General features: G+C 51.1%; 1 pseudogene; it reads left to right on the forward strand.

Moving 5' to 3' along the window:
- The first annotated feature begins 586 nt into the window (after positions 1-586).
- On the forward strand, positions 587-6,935 carry LOC124239627 (MAL-like protein; annotated as a pseudogene).
- The last annotated feature ends 532 nt before the right edge of the window (positions 6,936-7,467 follow it).

Raw genomic sequence — 7,467 nt, forward strand, 5'->3', positions numbered from 1 at the left:
CAAAACATTGATACAAGAAGTCAAAGAACATCTTAATAATTGGAGAGGCATACCATGTTCATGGATTAGAGGATTCATCAGAGTAAAGATGTCAGTTCTCCCCAAATTCATCTATAGCTTTAACCCAATCAAAATCCCAGCAGATTGATATTGTTGATATTTACAAGCTGACTATAAAGTTTATGTGGAACGGCAGCAGAACTAGGGGAGGGGATGAGCTACCTCCTGAGGAGGCAGAAATGTGAGTCTCCTGCACTGGCAACTCTTTTGATTTATTGTAACTTTATAGAAAGTGTTAAAATCTGGTGGTGTGATTCCTCCAAACCACAAACCCAGGAGCCATCCTTGGCTCCTGCCTCCCCATCACCACAAATCTCCAGTGCTCTCATGGTCCAATAAGTTTTTCTTCTTTTCCAAAATTATTTTATTACTTTATAAAAGATAGACTAACTCCTGTGTACCCGTTATGTGGTGTAAGAAATGGAACATTATCATGATCTTTGCAGGGCTCTGTACCCTACTTCCCAATCCTATAACTCTCAGCAGGTGCTGAGGGAGGTGGGTCTGAAGGAATTTGGGAGTGCCAATGAATCCAGATTTTGTACCTCTCGTATATGAGCAGCTTGAGGGGCAGGGCCAGGACTGGGGTGAGGTAGGTGAGGTGCCTAGGGGCAAAATTAATGAGGCGCTCTCTCTCTCAGGGTCATGCAAGTGCAGGGTTGGACCCTACAGAGGGATGTCCAAGTAGAAATGTCCAGTGGGCAAGTGGACGTGTGGGGCTGGAGGCCGCAGGGAGAAATGGGCTGAGGGGTTTCCTGGGATTGCCAGCCTATGTGATGCCTAAAAACGCAGACGTAACAGGAGTGAGAGGGAGAACTGAGGAGGCTCACAGTGACGTCCCGAGGAGGCCCAGGAAGGAGAGGGGCTCAGAACGTCTGAGACAAACCAACAACAAAACACTTGGTGCTCGTGTCCATCTTCTCTCCAGGCCTCTAACTAAACACGCCGTCTGGTGCACACTTACTTCCTCCCCTGGTCTCAGCAACATGGGGCAAGCCCAGCTCCAGAGCAAACAGAGGCAGAGTCCAGAGAGGACAAGACAAAGGTGTGGTTTCTCCATCAAAGAAATAATCAATGGCTGGACAGAGTTGAGAGGTCGTTAAACGGAACCAGATCACCCAGCTGGTAACTGACCCCAGGGCATCAGATACTACAACCCCAGAGACTCCAAACCAAGTGTCCTCAGGACCAGGCAGGCACTGTCAGTGGGTGAAGGCAGCCAGGAGGGGAGCACTATTCCACAGGGACAGTGAGCAACAGGGAAAGTGCCACACAATGACACAGGTTGGAGGAGGGGGGGGATGTGGTCCACTGAGGACTCTAGATCCTTTTTAAAGAGACAATCACAACTCATTTCAGCTTACTCTGACTTGAGAAATGGGTTCACTGTGGCCAGAACAACAGATTTCTCAAGAGATTTCTGAAATCTGGATATTTCACATGAAATATCCTGTTTTAAATGTTGGCAACTTATTCAGAAATGTTTAAAAAACTGTATATGCCAGCACTATTTGGGCCAAGAAGACATATCCACAGGCCAAATTTGGCTGAGTCCTTCCCCTGGAAACCTCTGTGTAGCCCCTTGAATTTTCTACCAATAGGACCTGAGTTTACTGCGACTCTGGGGGTCAGTCTTGCCTGTTCCCTCGATTCCCACGTAACTTCACCTGAAGAGCTTTCAACCAGGGACAGAGGAGAAGAAAGATGCCTAGCAAAGGGAAACGTGCCCGCACAGGCAAATGAAGCCCCTTGTTCATGGTTTTCTCTTACAGGTGTTCAGGTGCTGGGTCTGGATCCTGGTGGCCGCCACTCAGGTAGCACAGCCGTTGCTGCAAGGATGGGTGATGTACGTCTCGCTCACCTCGTTCCTCACCTCCCTGATGCTCCTATTGTCTTGCTTGCTTGAATTTTATAGGAACTCTAAGTCCTGAATTGTTCTAGTAAGAACCGCAAGGGTGCCCCAGGCCTTGAGATCCTCCCAGACTGACGTCCTGTGTGATGCGAGGACAACGGCCCTCTGGGAGAGAGGGAGGATCAGAGACCAAGGATCAAGACATTTCCTGGGCTCAGACCCCATTGAACCAGGACTTTTTATTTTCATGAGTTTCCTATTAAACTGGAATGAAGGCATCCTCTGCCTGAGTAAACCTTCCATTGCCGCCCCCTCCATGCTGTCTTCATGAGGAGTACACACGCTCGGTACATTCCTGTACCAGCCCATCCGAACACATTTCCCTTTAAATTTTATTTATGGTAAAATCATCGGGGGGCCGGCCCGGTGGTGCAGCAGTTAAGTTCAAACGTTCCGATTCTCAGCGGTCCAGGGTTGGCCGGTTCGGATCCTGGTTGCAGACATGGCACCGCTTGTCACGCCTTGCTGTGGTAGGCGTCCTGCATATAAAGTAGAGGAAGATGGGCACGGATGTTAGCTCAGGGCCAGTCTTCCTCAGCAAAAAGAGGAGGATTGGCATAGTTAGCTCAGGGCAAATCTTCCTCAAAAAAAAAAATCATTAGAGCAACATTGAAGGAAATGTTAGAGAAAAAAATCACCCCAATCTCAAGGTCCTATCATAATCACTGTGTTCGTTCTTCCATATTCCTGACAAATATTTTGCAAACTGTATATAGAATCATAGTGAGCCAATAATTTTGGATGTAGATTCTGTCATTTAATATTAGGTCATTAATTCTTTTCATGTTGTCAGATCATCGTGATAACCATTTAAAATTTTTCTATATTGAATAATTGGAAACATATAGAAAAGTAGAGAAGATTCTGTCATAGGCCCTCAGGTAACCATAACCCAGATTCCAGCATTATCAAGACTTTACCACACTTGCTTCCTCAAGCCTTCTTTTTCCTGGAGAATTCTAATGGAAACCCCAAACATGTCATCCCATTCTACACACATCAGTAGCCTCCAGAGACCCTGCAGACTGTCTCACACTGTCACACGTACGTAAAGCTGATGAGGATCCCTCGGCACCATCTGGGACCCGGGTCACATTCGCGTTTCCCCAGTTGTGTCTGAAGTGCCTTGTGCAGTTGGCCTGTTTGAATCCGGGTCCTCACGAGGCCATGTGCTGCCCTGGGTAGGTAGAGATCCTGGGCCCCTTTCATCTAGAAGGGCTCCCCCTACAGTGACTTGCTGAGGACCCTGGGTCGGCCGTCCTGTAGAAGGTCCCCCATTTGGGTTTTGTCTGTTGGCTTCTTCCTGGTGTGACCTGAATTGCTCCTCTAGTCCTGAATTTCCTGTCGACTGGACGTCAGTAAGCAAGGCTTCTTTGAGGATGGTTAGTCTTTCTGGTAAGAATGCTTCATAAATGGCTTCAAGTCACATCACATGGGGGGACTGGTGGTCACCCTTCAAGCCTCACCCATCGCAGTGTACAGCTTATCCGTCACTTTTTCCTCTAATGCTTTCTTTCATCTACCGATGAGTTTCCCTGAACTGACTGTCTCATTAGGGGATACAAAATGCTGATTTGCCTATTATGACATTCCTTCCAGAATTGACAATCATTTTTAATGACCACATGACATTCTCGTTGAGTTGAAGAACACTGCTGAGGCTTTAACACAAAGGATCAAAAATGGAAATCTAGAGTCAGATGGCCTGACGCTCCCAGCTCTCCCACTTGTTAGCTAAGCCTCAGTTTCCTCAGCTGTGAATTGGAGATAATGATAGAAGCAGCCTTATGAAATTAACTGTGGAAATGAAATGAGACAACATGCGTACATTGTGAGAACAGTGCCAGCACATAGTAGGTCTTCACAGCACTCATAGTTAAGAGCACTGGAGATAATCTGGCCTGGGTTCAAATCCTGGCTCCTCCATTTATTCATTGACCTTAACCTTGAGCTTCCATTTCCTCAAAATTGACAAGGTTACATGAGATAAATGAGAGAAGGGCTTAGCACGGAATAAGCTTGGCATGGAATAGAGCTTGGCATGGAATAAGCACCCAATAAATGTTGGCTAGTGTTAACATCATTGCTAAATATTGATCCACTATTCTAGACTACAGACAGACATTTCATTAGAAACACTGCCAAGGGGCAGACCCCGTGGAAGAGTGGTTAAGTTCGCGCGCTCCGCTGCAGCGGTCCAAGGTTTCACTGGTTTGGATCCTGGGGGTGGACATGGCACCACTCATCAAGCCACGCTGAGGTGGCATCCCGCGTGCCACAACTAGAACGACCCACAACTAAAAATATACAGCTATGTACCAGGGGGCTTTGGGGAAACAAAGAAAAATAAAATACATGTATAAAAAAAGAAACTCTGCCAAAAAAAAAAGCAGGAGTTTCGGGAGCCGGCTTGTCTCTTTCCCTCCCACTTCTCAGCTATGCAGTCAGAGTGGAAAGTGCTCACCTGCTTATGTGCCCATGTGACAAGGCCTCTGCTCTACCTTCCAGGACAGCCTGTACCACGGGACCACCGCCATCCCGTACATGAATGCGGCCGTCTTGCAGGTGCACGCCACAATCATCTCTGAGACCCAGAACCTGACCAACTACTTCATCAACACCACAGCTTCGGTGAGCACTGGGACAGTGACTGCCATGGCGTGAGAGCATCGCCTGAGGCTTAACTCTGTCTCATCGGGAGCAGACGACCTGAGCCTCAGGCTGAGGGAGCTTGGAGGATGGAGGAGGGGGGGTGTGTGTGTGTGTGTCTGTGCCTGTGTGAACAGGTGTGCCCACCTCACGGAGCACCAGGCCCGAGCTCAGGTGTCAGCTCTCGTCTTCTGTTTTCCCGCCTCAGCCTTGCGCCCTCTTCCATCCACTGCTCTGCCTCAGAATGTTCTTTTCCAAAACACCAACTGGAACACATCTTCTCTCCTACTGAAGATATTTGATGGCTCCCTCTTCTTGTGGATGGAGCCCCAATTCCTCAGCATGGCTGAACTGTGTGTCCTGCAATGACAGAAGTCCACAGGAGGCAGATGGTGGCTGATGGAGCCAAGGCAAGGTGGTCCAGCCAAATCGTTGGAGGAGCAGGACCCCTAGACCTCAGGCCTCCTGAGACCAGAGACTCATGGCAGCCCTGCCTCCCCTCTCCAGGCTCTGCACAGCAGCCTCTTTCTCTGTTGGTGGAATGGCGCCCTCACGTGGCAGGGAGCTCACAGCCAGAAGATTCCTCCTCTGGAGCAGCCTGACCTTTCTCCTTAATCCTCCCCTGAAAACTCCCCAGGAAGGACTCTCCTGTTCAGGCTGAGTCTGAGCCCACAACTGACCAGTCACTGTGACTAGAAAGGTCAAGTCCTGTGTCAGACTGGGGGCTCCTGAGGGACCAGGTGGCAGGAGGAAGATGTCCAGCATGGGGTAGTGTCCCCAGTATGACAATGGGGTGCAGACCCCCACTAGGGGGCCACAAGGTAGCTGAGCTGCCTTCCCTGCCTGTCTGCCTCCATTCCCTCCGCATCAAACCTCTAACTGCCTTCAACCCGCCCCTCCAGCTGCAGCCCCCACCCTCAGGGCCCGGCCCAGCACTGCTCCCACCTCCCCTCCTGCTGCTAGACACAAAGACACACTGTAGCATCAACCTTGACAAGGACGCCCTCCCTCCAGGAGGCAGCTCCCTCGCCCCTTCTGTTCCTTTCTCAAATGTGGCCCTCTCAGTGAGACCCTCCCTGAACCCCAGCCTCCCCTCCCCCTCCTGCTTTATTTCCTCCTGGGCCCGCATGCCCAGCTAACCTACTCTCCTGCTGTTTATCGGGCTTATTTCCTGCTTCTGCCACTAAAATGTAAGCTCCACAAGGATAGGAGTGTTTGAACATTTTGGTCACTGTTATAGCCACTGTCATTTTTGAAGTAGAGCAGGTCCGTAAAGGATATTTGTTGAAGGAATGAATGAATGAATGAATGAGAACAGAGAGTGAATGGACAGTGGGGCAAAGTGAGGCTGGAACGGCCGGCCAGCCTGGAAGGTGTGTTGGGGTGATGGCCTCTGTCCTGGGAAGTGGCAGCCATCAGACTGTCTAACTATGTGATGGAACAGCCAGGCCACGTTTCCTCTTGGGGCGGATTAGAGGGAGGAGGGGGCAGGAGTGGACAAGCTGAGGCCATGGGAGGTCCTGGAGACGGATGACGGACAAGGGAGAAGTGGACGCACCAAGAGATGGCCAGGCAGGACAATCAGGAGACTCTGGGGGGCTTTGGCCATGGCGGTGGGGAAGGAGGAGAGGGAGGGGTCCCAGGTTCCTGGCTTGGTGGCTGGACCAGAGGAGAGGAGGGTCCTGGAGCCCACTGAGCTGTGGAGGCCGGTGAGGACATCTCAGGAGTTCAGGGTGAACCGCTGAGAGCTGGGGGCCTCTGAGGCCTTCATGGAGGGGACAGACAGACGCCCAAAGCAGAATTCTGGGCCATGAGTGAGACTGTGGGGTGGTCAGAGCACAGGCAGTGACGGACGGTGGGCAGGAGCCCGACAGGGGCAGGGTGGAGACGAGCCCCTTTATGGCAGGTAGAGGTGGACACGTCTGCAGGGGAGATGGAGCCTGCATGGTTGTAGCAGGACACGGGGAGTGTGACCTCAGGACCCTGGGGATGGCGAGTCTCAAGGAGGATGGAGCAGTTGTCCAGTGGTGCTGCCCTCAGGCCAGGCAGTGTGTAGGGGGTGAAGTGGGGTCAGAACACGTGGCCTCCAGGCTGCAGGGGCTGAGGGCAGCGGTGTCTCTCACACACTCCTTCTCCCGTCCTCTTCCAGCTCTTTGCCTTTATCACCACCCTGCTGTACATTCTCCACGCCTTCAGCAACTATTACCACTGAAGGGTCCGGGAGCCACGCGGCCGCGAGAAAGGCCCTTTCAGAACCTGGGTGATTGGCTCCCAAAAGTGATCTTCAACGTCTGCCACCTGGGTGATAATCAGAAGATCAACAAAAACGTCAATGGGATTGACAGACCATCTTTTCAGACTGAACGATGAAGCCACACTCTGGCACATCTGTTTGGACATTTTAATTCATTATGATGAATGTGAAAAACTTTTGTTTTGACGGAGGAGGGGGGATTCTTTTGCCTGGGAAAGTACCTGTCTCTTGGAATTATCTAACATGGAACTCCATCTTCCAGAAAACTAATTCCCGGCCTCGCCGTTGAGGCTCCCAGACCAGCCACTGTCTCCCCACCTGTGGCTTCCGGCTCAGCAGCAAGGTTCCCTGTGGCAGGTTTATGGGAACATCCAGCCTCACTTTCTTAAAATCGAAATGGTGCTGCCGACGCCTCCAGATCCAAAGATCCACGGACCTGCTCCTGCTCCAGGCTCTGCCTGTGCTCTGGAGAGTGATCCAGACCCCACCCCATCCCAGAGATGCTGACAGGGAGGAGCACACTGCCATCCCCCGCTCCACTTCCCTGCCCTTCCCTCCCCAGCTTTGGGATCCAAGGGAAATCTGTGTAAAG

This window comes from Equus quagga, chromosome 5 (assembly GCF_021613505.1).
Source record: "Equus quagga isolate Etosha38 chromosome 5, UCLA_HA_Equagga_1.0, whole genome shotgun sequence".
NCBI lineage: Eukaryota > Metazoa > Chordata > Mammalia > Perissodactyla > Equidae > Equus > Equus quagga.